Genomic DNA, 18,251 nt, shown 5'->3' with positions numbered 1-18,251 from the left:
AGTTCTGGTCATGGCACAGCGGAAACGAATCTAAGAACCATGAGGTTTCAGGTTTGATCCCTGGCCTCGCTCAGTGGGTTAAGGATCTGCCGTTGCCATGAGCTGTGGTGTAGATCGCAGACACGGCTCAGATCTGATGTTGCTGTGGCTGTGGTACAGGCTAGCAGCCATAGTTCCAATTAGACCCTAGCCTGGGAACCTCCATAAGCCTCAGGTGCAGCCCTAAAAAGAAAAAAGAAAAGTTTCGGCAAATAGAAAGTACTATCTTCTCTGCTATAGACATGCAAAAACATATGCCATGCAACACTGCACACACAAAGACAATTTAAAGACCTAGGTGTATAGAATTGGATTAATATCCAATACAATTATAATCCTCGATTCTTGAGGTACCCTCACCATTGAACCATTGGTCCATGTATCTCTGCTTTTATTTAATTAGCTATCAGTTATTTTTAATAATCAGTAGGCACATGTAAATCCACTACCCAACATAAAAACTAGGACTTTGAGGGAGTTCCCGTTGTGGCTCATTGGGTTAAGAACCCAACTTGTATCCATGAGGATATGAGTTCAATCCCTGTCCTTGCTCAGTAGGTTAAGGATCAAGCATTGCCACATGAAGCTGTGGCATAGGTTGCAGATGTGGCTCAGATCTGGCATTGCCGTGGCTGTAGCTGTGGTGTACACCAGCAGCTGCAGCTCCAGTTCGACCCCTAGCCTAGGAACTTCCATACACCACAAGTGCAACCCGAAAAAAAATAGAAAAAAGCTACGACTTTGACAACAGCATACATCTAACATAAGTGGTTCTCCATTCACCCCCAACCCACCTCTGTTTTCTCTGGCCAAGATAACCATTCTCTTGAATCCTATGTTCATCATTTCTTTGCTTTCCTTTCATGTACTTTTAATTTATAAGGACACATTAAACATATAGGTATCTGACCATGATAAAAGGTAATCTCATAGTGTCATAAAAGGGAGGTAGATATGGGTGAACTTATCAGCAAGATGAGGCTAAAATAAGGCAACATCTTGTCATAGTTTCAAAGTATTCCCTGCCTTATTATGATGATGACAATGATGGGGGTGATGATGACAATTACGGAGTGTTTATTCTATGCCCAACATTGTGCTCAGCCCTCCATTGTCTTTTTTTTTTTTTTTTTTTTTGGCTTTTTTGCCATTTCTAGGGCTGCTCCCGCAGCATATGGAGGTTCCCAGGCTAGGGTTCTAATCGGGAGCCGTAGCCACCAGCCTACACCAAAGCCACAGCAACTCAGGATCCTAGCTGCATCTGCGACCTACACCACAGCTCACAGCAATGCCAGATCCTCAACCCACTGAGCAAGGCCAGGGATCGAACCCACAACCTCATGGTTCCTAGTCAGATTCGTTAACCACTGCACCACGACAGGAACTCCCATTGTCCCATTAAAATCTCATGAGGATCTATAGTAGAGATTGCTAGTTATTTTGCTCAATATTCATTTTCTCCTTTTTCATCGTAAAAATCTTCAATATCCAGTTAATAACATGACCGCTTGGAATAAAACCCATTTCTTAGCCTTCCATTACAACTAGTTGTGTTCCTGACTTATAAATGGAAGCTGTTAAGGGAAGAGGTAGGTCCTCCTCCTTCTCCTCCTCTTTTCACCTTCCTCCTGGAATAAAAATTTAGTGGCTGAAGCTTGAGCAGCTATCTTGGATCATGAAGTGGAGGCCACAAGTTGAGGATGACAGAGCAAAAGGTTAAGAGGAGAGCCTATGTCCTTCTATCCATGGAGCATGGATAGACGCTGGAGCATGGATCCATCATATTGCCTGGAACAACATATCCAAGACTTCTCTGTGAAATAGAAATAAATGTCTTTCTTATTTCAATAACTGACTTCTTATGCCGTCCGTCACTCACAGACAAATCCCATTCCAACTATTACACAACCCTATAAGCATGTACTGTTATCCTCATTTATCTATTTTAAAAATGAGAAAACTGAGTCCTAGAGAAATTAAATAACTTTCCGAGGGTTATGCAGCTAGCAAAGCATAGAACCCAGGTCTTTCTGACCCAAAGTCCATTTTCACAGCCCCCACTCTAAATCCTGAGCAGACATAGACCTACATCACATCCTTCTTCTTCTTCTCCTTCTCCTTCTTCTTCTTTTTCTTTTTTGGATGCCTTGTGGCATATGGACTTCGCCTGGCCAGGGATAAAATCTGAGCTAGAGCTGCGACCTACACCACAGCTGCTGCATCATGGGAGCCTTAATCCATTGCACCCAGCTGGGGTCCACCAATCTTGACCAAATCTGTTACAGAGTATAGGTCTGTGCTAATCTGCATGGCTGGGTGGTATCAGAGGTTAATCCTGAATCCATGACAATCTCTCTTCTCCGGGGTCCCCCTACTCTGCCTTCCCATCATCAGAGAGTAAACATTTCCTATTTTATGTGATATGGCTTTCTGAATGGATGACAGAGTGAGTTTCTTACAAATTTTCAGATAACACGCTCTTGATGAGATAGGATCATCGCTAGACTTTTGGATACACACATGCACACAGATAAAGTAGCCTTTGCATCTATTGCTTGTACAGAAAGGCACCAAAAATACTGCAGGAGTGTATGATTCACAGGAAAAGGTTTGTTTGCTGAAAACCCACTCTTGGAAAGGAAAATGCCTCGAGGCCAGGAAGAGATAAGCAGTCTTCATGTCATAGGCTAGTATTTCTTTGAGCAATTGAGAAATTCTCCAAAGCAAAAATGACAGATATATATGAATCATTAGTCACAAAAATTTCTGAAATCTCTGAAACTACTAGGGGCTGAGCCGCAGAAAGAAATTTTACCCAAAGCCAAGGATGTGGGCAATGCCCTGTGGGAGGACATCTCAGAGGGGAAGAAATGCTGTGTTGCCCCCACGCCAGTGCCCTTGTCAGCACACCCGTCCTTTGACTGTTTAATGCTGTGGGGGGGAGCAGCTGGAGCGAGGGGAAGAATGGGGATGGGAAGAGAAAGAAGGAAGTACCCAAGGGGGAACAGAAACAGCCTTTGCACATCCACAGACATAACCTGGTCCAAAGGGACTACAAATGGGACTAATTAAGACTACGGGATGCCTAATTATAAATGCCGTGCCACTGTGAGAACTGGAGACAAAAGAGGTAAACTCTTCCACCATATTCAAGACAGACCAAGCCTGTTGTCCCCTATGAAAACTCTGCCTCTCCAGTCTGGACTCTATCTGGAATGTCAATTGCACTTCAGATGAGCTTTCAGCCTGGATACTGAAATGGAGAGGGGAGAAAGGTAAAGGGGACTTGCCATCCAGGACCACAACAGAGTATATCAACCCAAAGATCATTGGTCTTTGTCTGGTAATGCGCTAACCCTTAGAATATTTTTCCATCCCTCACTTAAGATGAGTAAATGAGGAGTTCCCATCGTGGCGCAGTGGAAATGAATCTGACTAGGAACCATGAGGTTGCAGGTTCAATCCCTGGCTTCGCTCAGTGGGTTAAGGATCTGGTGTTACCAGTAGCTGTGGTGTAGGATCCTGCGTCTCTGTGTCTGCGGTGCAGGCCAGTGGCTGCAGCTCCAATTTGACCCCTGGCCTGGGAACTTCCATATGCCGCAGGTGCGGCCCCAAAAAGACAAAAGGTAAATGGGAGTGGGAAGGTAGGAAAGGTAGGAAGAGATGTGAGTGTGTATGTGGACTGGGTAGTGATTTCCTAAGGGTATAAGAATAAACAGTTCCCCATGAGACCATAATTTTGAGGCTGCGGAGGATGGTGGAATCAAATCCTGAGTTCAAATCCCATCTCCCCCACTTACTATTATACTAATTGCACCCCTGCATTCTTTTTGTTTTATTTTATTTTATTTTATTTTATTTTATTTTATTTTATTTTATTTTATTTTATTTTGTCTTTTTGCCTTTTCCAGGGCCACTCCCACAGCATATGGAGGTTCCCAGGCTAGGGGTCTAATCGGAGCTGTAGCTGCCAGCCTATGCCAGAGCCACAGCAATGCAGGACCTGAGCCACATCTGCAACCTACACCACAGCTCACAGCAACGCCAGATCCTTAACCCACTGAGCAAGGCCAGGGATCGAACCTGCAACCTCCTGGTTCCTAGTCAGATTTGTTAACCACTGAGCCAGGACAGGAACTCCCCTGCATTCTTTTTGTATAAGGAAGGGGGGGGTAGTATTCCCTAGATTAAATAGCCACCCAACATTTTGAGCTGTTACTGACACGTAGTAATTGCCCTCTGTAATGTGAGCTGTTACTATGCTCTAAGTACTTTCCTACCAATCATCTCCTTCAATCTTCACAACAAGGCTGTACTTAGTATTATTTCTGCATTTTTGACCTTCGAAAACACTGTGGCTCAGAAATGTTAAATAACCAGCCAAAGTCATCAGACCAGAGCAGAAGAGCTGGAATTCAGATTCATGCTGTTTCCACACATGTCGGTGTCCATGTCCTAAATGCTCCTGTAAGTGGTCCAGCTACCTGACACCTGCCAGGCCACTCTGGGGGAGCCCTCCCAGACTGTGTGCATGGTTCACAAGAAGGAAACACAGTCTGCAACCTGAAACTTACTCTTCATCTAAGACAGAGAGTTAAAAGACAATGAATAAAGTCATTTAAGCATTAATGAATCTGGGGATAAGCAATGAGATCCTGCTGGATAGCACAGAGAACGATAGCAAATCACTGGTGATGGAACATGACGGAGGATAATGTGAGAAAAGGAATGTATTATATGTATAACTAGGTCACTTTGCTGTACAGTAGAAATTGACAGAACATTGTAAATTCACTATAATAATTTTTTTTTTTTTTTAAAGCATGGAGTTCTCATCATGGCGCAGTGGTTAACAAATCCGACTAGGAACCATGAGGTTGCGGGTTCGATCCCTGGCCTTGCTCAGTGGGTTAAGTATCCGGCATTGCCATGAGCTGTGGTGTAGGTTGCAGATGTGGCTCAGATCCCACGTTGCTGTGGCTCTGGCATAGGCTGGAGGCTACAGCTCCTATTAGCCTAGCCTGGGACCCTCCATATGCCACAGCTGCGGCCCTAGAAAAGACGAAATAAATAAATTAGAATTAAAATTAAAAAAGCATTAAAAGGAGTTCCTGTTGTGACACAATGGAAAACGAACCTGACTAGTAACCATGACGTTGCAGGTTCGATTCCTGGCCTTGCTCAGTGGGTTAAGGATCCGGCGTTGCTGTGAGCTGTGGTGTAGGTCACAGATGCAACTTGGATCTGGCGTTGCTGTGGCTGTGGTGTAGGCCAACAGCTGTAACTCCAAATCAACCCCTAGCCTGGGAACCTCCATATGCCGTAGTTGTGGCCCTAAAAAGCAAATTTAAAAAAAAGAAAGAAAGAAAAGCATTAATGAATTTGGGATCCTAGCATATACAGAATGCATATGTTTATACTAGGATGTATGAACTTTTGAGGAAGGACCTAAATAAGGACATAAATATATGAGGTACATGTGGCAGAGCCCACATTTGGTTTCGGTTTTGCTCATGAAATGACAGAGGTAGGAGCTATTTTTTCCCCCACATTTTCTCTCTAGGTTATGAAAACAATGCGATGGTAGAGATGAAAAGGACCTATGGAAATCATCTGATCTATCAACTTCCTCAAAAGACCACACCTCCATCTAGACAAGTAGGTGTGTGACCTTAAAAACTTTAGGCTCTCAGAGTTTCTGGTGCCTCACTGCACCACAAGAGGAAGTTCTTCCGTTTGTGTGACCCATATAGTACAGGCCACAAGTCCCTCTCATTCCTGGAAGCTCACTCATTCATGCTGGTAAGGGGGCTACCCATGGTGCTGGAAGGTCTAGAGTCCCCTCCACTGGAGCAGTAGATGCAGGGGAAAGTAGATATGCTGCAAGAGAGAAGCTGGCATGTGGGCCAGCCGGGTCAGGCTGCACCTGCCCCCTGCCATCAACTTTGCACCCCTTTCACATCCATAAACATTGACCGAGTCCCAGTTAGGGCCAAGTTTCTGAGGACCCTGATGGGCCTTGGGTACTTTGCAAAATGACATAGATATAGATATACATGGCAATGGTTAGGTACACACATAACATAAAATTTATCATTTGAACTATTTTTATGTATGTATTTATTTATTTATTTATTTATTTATTGTCTTTTTGCCTTTTCTAGGGCTGCTCCGCAGCATAGGGAGCTTTCCAGGCTAGGGGTTAAATCGGAGCTGTAGCTGCCAGCCTGAGCGGGAGAGCCACAGCCACGTGGGATCCAAGCCAAGTCTGCAACCTACAACCACAGTTCACAGCAATGCCAGATCCTTAACCCACTGAGTGAGGCCAGGGATCGAACCCGCAACCTCATGATTCCTAGTCGGACTCGTTTCTGCTGCACCACGACGGGAACTCCCCTACTTTTTATTTTCAAAAATTTCATATGACCTACAGCACAGCTCATGGCAATGCTGGAGCCTTAACCCACTGAGCAAGACCAGGGATCGAACCCACAACCTCATGGTTCCTAGTCGGATTGGTTAACCACTGCGCCACAACAGGAACTCCTATTTGAACTATTTTTAAATGTACAGTTCAGAGGCATTAAGTACATTCACCTTGTTGTACAGTCATCACCACCATCCATCTCCAGAACTTCCATCCTTCCAAACGAATTCCCCGTATCCATTAAATAATAACTCCCTGCTCCCATCCTCCTCCCAGCCCTGGCAACCACCATTCTCCTTTCTGTCTCTATGGATTTGACAACTCAAGGAAACTCATATTTAAGTGGAATTATACAATATTTATCCTTTTATGACTGGTTTGCTTTACTTAGCATATGTATTTAGGGTTCATCCATGTTGTAGCTTGTGTCAGAATTTCCTTCTTATTTGGAGTTCCCGTCTTGGCACAGCGGAAACGAATGCGACTAGGAACCATGAGGTTGTGGGTTCGATCCCTGGCCTCGCTCAGTGGGTTAAGGATCCGGTGTTGCTGTGAGTTGTGGTGTAGGTCACAGACTCGGCTCGGATCTGGCGTAGCTGCGGCTGTGGTGTAGGCTGGCAGCAACAGCTGAGCCTGGGAACCTCCATATGCCACAGGTGTGGCTCTAAAAGGAAAAAAGACCAAAAAAAAAAAAAGGGAATTTCCTTCTTTTTATGTGTGTGTGTGTGTGTGTGTGTGTGTGTGTGTGTGTATACATATATGTAAGTATATGTCATTTTTTAATTTATTATCCATCCCTTCTGATGGACACTTGGTTTTATTACACCCTTTGGCTATTGTGAATAATGATGCTATGAACATGGGTGTACAAATATCTGAGTCCCTGCTTACAATTCTGGGTATATACTGAGAAGTTGAATTGCTGGATCATATGGTAATCCTGTGTTTAATTCTTTAAGAACTGCCATGCTATTTTCCATGGCCGCTGCGTCATTTCACATTCCCCTTTGGACCAGTTTCTCCATATTGCAGCTAATACTTATTATTTTTCAGGGTTTTTTGGTTTGGGGTCTTGGTAATAGCCATCCTCATGGGTATGGCTTTGAGAGGGTTTAAGCCTGGGATCCCAGGGCTCACAAATGGGAGATAGTCTTCAGGAAAGTTCTCACTGAAGAGATGACATTTGACCTAAGGCTCTAAAGATGGGCAAGAATTCTCCAGACAGAGAAGGAGAAAGGAGTAATGCTAAACAATGGAGCAGAAAGAGATGAGAAATTACACAGCTTGCTGAGAAGCAGCAGGTGGTGGAGTTCCCAATGCAGCTCAGCGGAAATGAGTCTGACTAGCATCCATGAGGACGCGGGTTCGATCCCTGGCCTCGCTCAGTGGGTTAAGGATCCGGTGTTGCAGTGACCTGTGGTGTAGGTCACAGATGTGGCTCGGATCTGGCATGGCTGTGGCTCTGGCGTAGGCAGGCAGATTCAGCTCCGATTTGACCTCTAGCCTGGGAACTTCCATATGCTGCAGGCATGGCCCTAAAAAGACGAGAAAAAAAAAAAAAGAAGAAGAAGCAGGTGGTCAGCATGGGCTGGAATGTAGGGTCCAGGTGTGAAGAGCAAAGCAGGTTTAAGGGCTCGCCATTCCACTTAGGCTTTGGACTTTGGGCAACAAGGAGCCATTGGTAAAGTATATGAAAATGCTGTGCCAATTACAACATATGATATAAATGCAAGAATTTAAGACAAAAAAGAGACAAATATTTTTAAAGAAACAATGTACTGCGATAAATACACAATACCTGGAAATTGGAGGCAGCTTCTGGCATCTAGCAGAGAGGACTCTGGGTCCCCCGGTGCTGGCACCAGTCGGCCCCTTTCTGTTGGCTCCAAGTCTGAAGGTAACCGAGCAGCACAAATGGCCTGCCCTGGTCGACCTCTTTGGTAGGGAGGGGCTCAACTGTCCACCAGACAGGAGTGTGGCCTTCCAGGCCCAGAGGGGCCGCAGGTCCTCCCCCATCCCTCCTGGAGCACTGCACTCAGCAATATGCATCCACTTTGGTGCAAGCTTCCAGGTTATTCAGACACTTGGAAAATCTCAAGCCGTAGCAGCCACCTGCCTCTGACAGCCTCTTCTAAGCCTGAAGTCAGGCCCAGATGAGGCCTCCCCAGTGCAATTGCCTCATGGTCCCTTCTGCACTGAGGTGTAGGGCAAAGGACTGTTGTCTATGTTTAACATGCAGAAGATTCACAAAATTACGGAACAGTCTCTCCCCCACCCCCACCCCCATCCCTGGTATCTTTAATACATTCACATGCCCAGTTCTCTACCCCGTTTTCTTGTGCCTCCTTCCAGAGGTGTCTGAGCCAGACCAACATTTCACTTAGGAATCAGCAGAGATTGTGTTTGGCCTAAATCTCAGGACAGCAGATCTTAAACTCCAAAGTCACACAGTCAAATGGAGAACAGACTTGTGGTTGCCAAGAGGGACGGGGAGGGAGTGGGATGGACTGGGAATCTGGGGTTAATAGATGCAAACTATTGCCTTTGGAGTGGATAAGCAATGGGATCCTGCTGTGTAGCACTGGGAACTATAGACACTAAGGATGGAGCATAATAATGTGAGAAAAAGAAATGTATACGTGTATGTGTGACTGGGTCACCTTGCTGGACAGTAGAAATTTTACAGAACACTGTAAACCAGCTATAATGGAAAAAATAAAAATCATTAAATTGAAAAAGAAAAAAATCACAAGGTCAAGAGGGAAGCCCTGGACCAGCCTTGGCCCCAGAAGTCAGAAGGCATCTGCGGGGAAAAAAAAATTTTTTTTTTGGTCTTTTTTTTTGTATTTTTAGGGTTGCAACTCGTGGCATATGGAGGTTCCCAGGCTATGGGTCTAATCGGAGCTGTAGCCCCTGGCCTACAGCACGACCACAGCAACGCCAGATCCAACCCGAGTCTACGACCTATACCTCAGCTCACAGCAACGCTGGATCCTTAACCCACTGAGCGAGGCCAGGGATCGAACCCACAACCTCATTGTTCCTAGTCAGATTCCTTTCTGCTGCGCCACGATAGGAACTCCTGTGGGTAAAATTAAAACAGCCTGTGGCCACGCCAGCCTGCAGAGCAGCCTTTACTGTGGGTTTCCTGGGATCAGGGCAACTTCCTGTGAGGCTTCTCCTGGCATCGGTGAGAGAAGAAGGCGATGATGGCCTGGGGAAGGAGCTGGTATAGGAGCAGGGAAGAGGGTGAGACCCATCCTGGAGGGAAAGATGGGGCGATGCTCCCCAGTTCTGAGTCCGGGAGGTCTCCGAATCTGGGCCAACTGGCTGCCCCTTGTGTCTGCAGAGCCATCTGGGCAAAGACCCCTGCCACTCAGACGGAGAATGATAGGAAGGGTAGCAAAGAGGGCTGTGTGGGCCGGCTTTCCCTGGGCCCTCCCCAGACAGGTCAGGGCCCGAGCAGAGGTGTTTCTTCAAGTTTCAGTGTAATCACAGCTGCCCCGGCCACTGCGCTCCGGCCCCGCGTCACTGCCCAGGAATCTGGTTCTTGTTTACCACCAAGAAGTGTGGTGATTACAGAGCCGAGTGGCCCTCCCCCAGCTTCCCCAGGGAGTGTGGGGTGGGGGAAGCCCAGGGCTTGGAAAGGGAGACATGCTGAGTAGGAAGACCAGAGAGGCTTCCTCACCAGGACCAGTCAGGGAAGGGCCTGGCGGGATACCAGAGCTGAGAAAAGTAAGAGCAGGACAGCAGAAGAAGCAAAGGAAGGTGAACAGGTGAGGACCAGGGGCGAAGAACCAGGAAGAATTGGAGTCAAGAGGACACCACCTATTGTGTTAAGAAAGAATGGAGGAGTTCCCAGAGTTCCCGTTGTGGCACAGTGGTTAACGAATCCGACTAGGAACCATGAGGTTGTGGGTTCGATCCCTGGCCTTGCTCAGTGGGTTAAGGATCTGGCGTTGCCATGAGCTGTGGTGTAGGTTGCAGACGCGGCTCAGATCTGGCATTGCTGTGACTGGGGCGTAGGCCAGCAGCTGCAGCTCCGATTCAACCCCTAGCCTGGGAACCTCCATATGCCATGGGAGCAGCCCTAGAAAAGGCAAAAAGACAAAAAGAAAGAAAAGAAAAGAAAGAACAGAGAGCCCGGGGAGGCCATGAAATCTCTGGGGAGACCTACATCCTGCAAATTTCGCATCCTTCCCTAGTACTTCCCCAGTGCCTACGGTGGATGGAATGGAGGATGGTGGATAAAAGTCACCATAATCACTCCCATTTATCAAGCACTTATTAGGTTTCCAACAAGGTTCTAAGCCCTTGCTCTGTGTTAATCAATTTCCATAGCAACCCCGCAAGGTGGGTGTTACTAATATTCTCCCAGGGGCCCAGAAGAGGAAACTGAGGCCCAGTGTATTTAAGTGATTTAAAGTGAGGACTGGAGGAGTTCCCATTGTGGCTCAGCGGGTTAAGAACCTGATTCGTATCCATGAGGATGTAAGTTCGATCCTTGGCCTTGCTCAGTGGGTTAAGGATCTAGAGTTGCCATGAGCTATGGTGTAGGTTGCAGACATGGCTCGGATTCCACATTGCTGCAGCTGTGGGGCAGGCCGGCAGCTATAGCTTCAATTCTACCCCTAGCTTGGAAAATTTCATATGCCGCAGGTATGGCCCTAAAAAGAAAAAAATAAAAAGTCTAAAAATAAAATAAAGTAAGGACTGGAGTTGGGATTTGAAGGCAGGAAGCTGGGACCCAACCCTCTCTTCTTAAGCACCGTGCTCCCCTGAGCAGGGAGCAGGACCAAGCAGACCACCCAAAGAGGCCACCCAGGAGTTCCCATCATGCCTGTCATGGCTCAGGGGAAACGAATCTGACTAGCATCCATGAGGACACAGCTTCGATCCCTTTCCTCACTCCGTGGGTTAAGGATCCAGTGCTGCCATGAGCTGTAGTGTAGGTCGGGGATGTGGCTCAGATCTGACATTGCTTCGGCTGTGGCGTAGGTCGGCGGCTACAGCTCCATTTTGACCCCTAGCCTGGGAACCTCCATGTGCCACAGGTGTGGCCCTAAAAGACAAAAAAGGTGTGGGGCCACCCAAAGACAGCTTGGGGCATAATATTTTACCCTAGAGTTTCTCTTCCCATGACATGTCCTGCTGACTTCACCCTCATCCCAACTCTGGGAGGGGTCCACAGGTCCCTTTTCCAGGCTCAGAAAAAAATCACAGTGAAGAATTCCTGTCGTGGCGCAGCAGAAATGAATCCGATTAGGAACCATGAGGTTGCCAGTTCGGTCCCTGGCCTTGCTCAGTGGGTTAAGGATCCGGTGTTGCCATGAGCTGCAGTGTAGGTTGCAGACACGGCTCGGATCTGGCGTTGCTGTGGCTCTGGTGTAGGCCGGTGGCTACAGCTCCAATTGGACTCCTAGCCTGGGAACCTCCATATGCCTCGGGCGTGGCCCTAAAAGGACAAAAGACAAAAAAAGAAAAGAAAAAGAAAAAGAAAAATGAGACTCTGATGGTTATGTTTTTCCCCAGCCAAAATTCCAATCATCGATTCATTTGGCTCAAGATCTTGAACTGAAAGTCATTAAAGAAGGGGGTGGGGGGTGGAGGATGAGAACAAGAGCTCAGCATCCCCTTCTCTCTTCCTCTCTCTGCTCCCTGCTCAATGTTTTCTCTCTTCTGTTCCCTCTGCATTTTTCCCGAACGTCGCCCAGATGCGGAGCTATGTCCGAAACTCCAGCTTGCATCATTCACTCCCCACACAACTGTCTGCTCTCTTCTCCCTGGAAGTTGAGCTAACAAGGCAGTCTGAAAATCCGGTCATTTCCACTGTTGTTCAGACTTTCCAGGGGCTGTGGTGCCACAAATGGAAATGTCAACATGGGGCAATGACCGCGCCCTGACGCCCTGTTTTCTCACTACTGTTAAATCCATCGATTCCTGAGAAAGACGAAGGATATGAATAATCAGCCAAGCAGATGGAGTGTCAGGGGGTCAGGCCAGAAGAGAAAGCACAGCTCCCCGCCCCCCAAAAGAAAAGGGAAGAAAGGCATCCGGCCCTGGGAATATCTGCCGTGGGGACAAAACAGGCTCCAGAGAGAGGCGTCAGGCTCAGACCTGGCCTCAGCAGATAAGGTGTGTGGAGAAGAACCAGTTGATCACTGGACCTGTCCTTAAACATCGTCTGCCAGCTGTGGGAAGCTCTCTCTAGGAAATGGGGAAGGAAGTGGTAAGGAAGAACCCTGAGGGGCACACGGAGGAAGAAACACGTCATCAGAATAAAGTTGAAAAATTGGAGTTCCCGCTGTGGTGCAGTGGGTTAGTGATGGGGCTTGTCTCTGTGGAGGTGCCGTTTTGATCCCCAGCTGTGGGTGTAGCTGAAAAAGGAAAAAAAAAAAAAAATCATAAGTCCTGGAAACTAGTTATTTAAAGACACTCCTTGGAATTCCCGATGTGGCGTAACAGGACCAGCAGCCTCTCTGAGCCACTGGGATGAAGCTGTGACCCCTCGCCCAGCACAGCAGGTTAAGGATCCGGCAGGGCTGCAGCTGTGGTGTAGGTCGCAACCATGGCTCAGATTCCATCCCTTGCCCAGGGACTCCATATGCCATATGCCACGGGGCAGCCAAGAACAAAAATAAAATTAAAAAAAAAAAAAAAAGACACAAGTAAAACACACCACTCATGCGCGCGCGCACACACACACACACACACACACACACACACACACACAGACACACACACACACACACACACACACACGCACGCACGGCCTGTGGCTGGGCCTCTGTCTTCTTTGGCTGGCTTCTTTGCCTTTAGGTCTGGTGCAGAAGATGGGGCTAGGCGTTTATCATTGGGCATTTTCGTCAGTTTCACTTCCTGTTTCTCATGCTGAAAGCATAATCATCATCGTAAGGATAATAATAGTTCCTCAGGCTTGCCTCTGCCTCCTATTTATCTAGGGCCTCCCAGAAGTGTGTGTATGAGTGGGAGGGGAACAGTATGGCTTATCGACTCTATTAATCAACAGCTGGGGGTGGAGGCAGGCAGTGGGGGTAAGGGAATGAACAGTGGAAAGTATTCAACTCATTTCTTTTTTCAAGAAGAGGAATCTAAATGGGTTAGTAGTTCCCCAAATGGCTATTCTCACCCTAGAGATGTTTGTCAATCCCTTCTCCCAGGGTCCTCCAAATATAAATCCTTCCCCCAAACCTTTCATGCATCCCCATCTAGGAAATCCTTGTGCTCTGGGGCCCAGAGACCTTAAGCTGACTTCCTAGAGTCACACAGCAAGTCAGCCAGAAAGATAGGTCCAGACCAGCCTTCTTGCATCCATTAAAAGCTGTAACCGAGAAGGGAATTTCCAACTCTATGGGGAACTTGCAAAGTTGTTAGGAAAAAACCACAATTATTTCTGCTAAGGAAAAAATATGCATTCCCCTGCAGACTTGAAACCCCAGGACAATAAGAGGGAGGGTGTCCTTACTGGGAATGGGTTGGAACCAGCTGAGATTAGGAGGGGGTAGGGGGAAGAGCCTCCAGACTTTGATCAGGACAAGGGTTCACGGAATGGAAGTATCAGCCCACTGTTTTAATTTTTTACCACCAGTAAAAGGAGCTGTGTTCTGAGGACAAAGGTTGAGCACTTTACAGGCTCTGGGGACACGGATGGGAGTGGAGGTTGAAGGGGGGAGCCATTATCATGATGACAACAGTGAGGTGGTCCTTTCTTTAGATCCTGCCCTCCCCTTGGGGATCTGAGGATAAGTGGTGGGGGGATGGGGAAGCAGGTGGTTCAAGCATCCTTTCCATACAAACAAAAAAGGCAGTTAGGATTTCCTGTGGCGGCTCAGTGGTTAACAAACCCCAACAAGGATCCGTGAGGTTGCAGGTTCGATCCCTGGCCTCACTCCGTGGGTTAAGGATCCCGCAGTTGCTATGAGCTGTGGTGTAGGTCGCAGAAGAGGCTCGGATCTGATGTTGCTGTGGCTGTGGTGTAGGCCGGCAGCTGTAGCTCTGATTTGACCCCTAGCCTGGGAACCTCCATATGCCTTGAGTGCAGCCCTAAAAAGTAAGACAAAAGACAAAAGACAAAAAAAAAAAAAAAAAGGCAGGTAAAGAAAAAATTAAAACCATCAGAGAGAGCCCCTAATTAACTGGCTTAAGATTTTTAAAAGCGAAAGCTTCTTTCTAAAAAAGTCGCAAAGACACACACAGACACACACCCCACACCCTGAAGCACTACCTAACCACACTAAGGCTCAGAGGACACGATATCACACGTTTACTTATTGTGATATTTATTGTCAGATATCTCTTCCTCAAAGGACACCATAAGCCTGGGGCTGGATGCTGAGTGCCAGGCTGATGATGTGAAAATGAAAAGTTAACTGTGAGCCTGTCAATAATCAACCTGGGGCTGGCAGATGATGAATCCACACAGGGAGGGAATAATAATAACACCAAACACGCATATAGCAGTCTGTTCTGAGCTCTTTACACATAGCTGCTCGTATAAAACTCACAGCAAGCCTATGAGACAAGCCGCAACTCTTATGATCTACACGCTTATCATCCACACTTGTTTCAACACTGGCTGTCCTTGCATCTCAGAACCTGTAGAAAAACTGGGATTTTTTATTTTACTATTTTATTTTATTATTTTATTGCTTTTTTAGTGCTACACTCACGGCATATGGAGATTCCCAGGCTAGGGTTCGAATCAGAGCTGTAGCTGCCAGCCTACGCCACAGCCACAGCAACACAGGATCTGACATCCAAGCCGCATCCATGACCTACACTATAGCTCATGGCAACACCAGATCCAAGATGCCACAGATCCTATTGCGCCACAACAGGAACTCCATAATTATGCACTTTAAAAAATGGTTTAACGCAGATGCTGTTACATTTAGAATGGATAGACAATGGGAGTTCCCTTCATGGCTCAGTGGTTAACAAACCCAATGAGGATCCATGAGGGTGTAGGTTCGATTCTGGCCTCGCTCAGTGGGTTAAGGATCTGGCGTTGCTGTGAGCTGTGGTGTAGGTCGCAGACGCAGCTCAGATCCTGAGTGGCTGTGGCTCCGATTCAACCCCTGGCCTGGGAACTTCCACATGCCATGGGTGTGGCCCTAAAAAGAAAAAAAAAAAAAAAAAAAGGAATGGGTAGACAATGAGGTCTCGCTGTATAGCACAGGGAACTATGTCCAATCACTGGTGAAGAACATGATGAAAGATAATATGACAGGAGTTCCCGTCATGGTTCATTGTGTGTAGATGGGTCACTTTGCTGTAGAGCAGAAATTGACAGAAAAATGTAAATCAACTATAATAAAAAAATTTTTAAATGGTTTAACATTGTCACTTTTATGATATATACATCTTACCACAATGAAAATTTATTTATTTATTTATTTTGTCTTTTTTGCCATTTCTTGGGCCCCTCCTGCGGCATATGGAGGTTGCCAGGCTAGGGGTCTAATTGGAGCTGTAGCCACCGGCCTGCGCCAGAGCCATAGCAACTCAGGATCCGAGCCACGTCTGTGACCTACACCACAGCTCACAGCCACGCCGGATCCTTAACCCACTGAGCAAGGCCAGGGATGGAACCCTCAACCTCATGGTTCCTAGTCGGATTCGTTAACCACTGCGCCACGACAGGAACTCCCACAATGAAAATTTAAAGTACACTCAGCAAAATAAGTTCTTGAAAATAATTTTGAAACACCCTGTGCAGCATTGCTCCTAAATGTACACCTATCCGAAGACTTGTCCATTCAGAGCATTCATGCACTCAGTTCATTTTCATTCTGAGCTCTCAGTGCAAAAGGGAAGGAATGGGTACTGCAGGGATCATCTGGTCTCAGGCAGAAGGAAGGAAGGGAAGGAGGGAAGGAAGGAAAGAGGAAAGGAAGGAAAGAAACAGTGGCAAAAGCTCCGTTAATTTACATGAGGAAAGACTCATGATCCTAGTCAAAGCCTTTCCTTAAAGGAGAAGGAGAATTTGTTCTCTGGCTTGTTTCCCACCAATAGCATCCAGTGTCTGATAGCGTCACAGTACGTATTTTTTAATTGTCCAGTAAGGTGCCTAAAAATAAATGTAAATCATAAAGACTAAGCACCAGCAGCAGTAACAAACTAGACTCAGGACTTTGTCTTTCCAGCCTGAGCGTTACGATCACCAGGTCACTCTGACCTTCCCTGGCAGTCAGCCCTGGGCAGCTGGAAAAGGTGACTTCCGGACAGGATGCGAAGAGCCTGGCAGCCTCAAGGGGCTGAGACATGTGGGGTGTCTCTGATCCAGGCTGAGGGACAGCAATGCCAGCCTCTATCAGGGAAGACCTCCCCAGCAATGGGACTAATGGGGTCCCAGGATCAGGAAGCATCCCCCTTACCTACAGCAACTCCCCACTGGGCATCAGGAACTGCCCACCTGCCGCACTGGGAGAGGCAGTGGCAGCCCTGAGGGGCAGGCAGTGCCTCCATCACCCCCACTTTATAAATATGGAAACAGGTAGGCTTGACTAAAGATACTCAAACAGGTAGTTTCTTATCCTTCACGGTACAAAAAGGAAAAGGGACTCCATATGTTCATTGGAACCAGGCTGCTCTTCACCGCAGAGCTCCAGTGCTTACATGTTACATGTCCATCCATAAAATTGAAAGAGGATTCTGGCTAGGGGCCATAAATGCAATCAGGAGAAAGATGAAGAAGCTAGAGAGACTCAAAGGAAACACAGTCTTGTTTGTTTGTTTGTTTGTTTTTTCTGCGAGTTTAGGACCAACACAGCGGACAAAGCAGCAGCTCCTCTGTAACTTTATCCCTGTATTCACCACCAGAGGGGGCAGTTGCTCCACATCGGTGGTCTCTCTGCCGGGCAGAGAAGGTAATTAGAAGGGTGAGACCCCTATAAGTCCTAAGGGTCTTTTAGCTCTGCCTTGCCCCAGTGCTGCCTGTGTTTACTTAGCAAATGTCACCCTGTTTTAGATAAGGGAGACACTGCAGGGATCATCTGGTCTCAGGCAGCTGGCTGTTTCCCTCCCCCGCAAAGAGCTCCAGAAATAGACTCCAGCACCTTGCTGGGCTGTGGCACAAGGCTCTCAGGGTGGCCTGCTGGCTGCCCACAGCCTCTGAGACAGGAGCCAGGTGAGGGCAGATAAACTCCCCTGGGCTGGGCCACCGCGCATTAGCCTCCGCGGAGAAAGACGGCTTCCGTCTCCTGCCCAGGAGACCCAGGCACCTGCTTCCATGTGGCCCCTTAGCAGACCAGACCTGAGAGCAACAGTTAGACCCTTGCCTGTGAGCGGGCAGCCTGGAGCCCCTTCATCATCCGCCCCTTGGGCTCCTTCCTCCAAGAGAGACCCTTTGTGGAGGTGAGTTTGGGCTCATGAGACAACCCCATTTAGAATGGACTCCTACCCCTCCTTGCCCCCAATGCATCTGTCTCTGCTTCATTCCATCTGGTGTCCTCAGAGGAATGGCTAATTAAATTGAAAAGAGCTGGCCTATTTTTGGTGTTTTTTCAGCTAAGACCTGAAGGAAGAGCCACAGAGTTTGGAAAGAACCACAGGGAGAGTGAAAACCTCTGGGGTTGGCTGGTTATTCTAGGATTGGCAGGTTCTAAGTCCCATAGGCTGGCTGTTCCAGTTAAGTTTCCATCCCATTTCCTGGGTCATCAAATTTGGGGTTCAAAACAGGAGGAAAGGGAAATGTCCCTTGGGTAGTCTCCACCCCCACAACCCCCTCCCAAAGAAGAAACAAGCTTATTTATTTGGCTTGTTT

Source organism: Sus scrofa, chromosome 9, assembly GCF_054392235.1.
Source record: "Sus scrofa isolate SSC_HxYL_T2T_F1_AM1 chromosome 9, Sscrofa_HxYL_maternal_Yorkshire_Landrace_v2.0, whole genome shotgun sequence".
NCBI lineage: Eukaryota > Metazoa > Chordata > Mammalia > Artiodactyla > Suidae > Sus > Sus scrofa.
Note: the sequence above shows the minus strand (reverse complement) of the source record.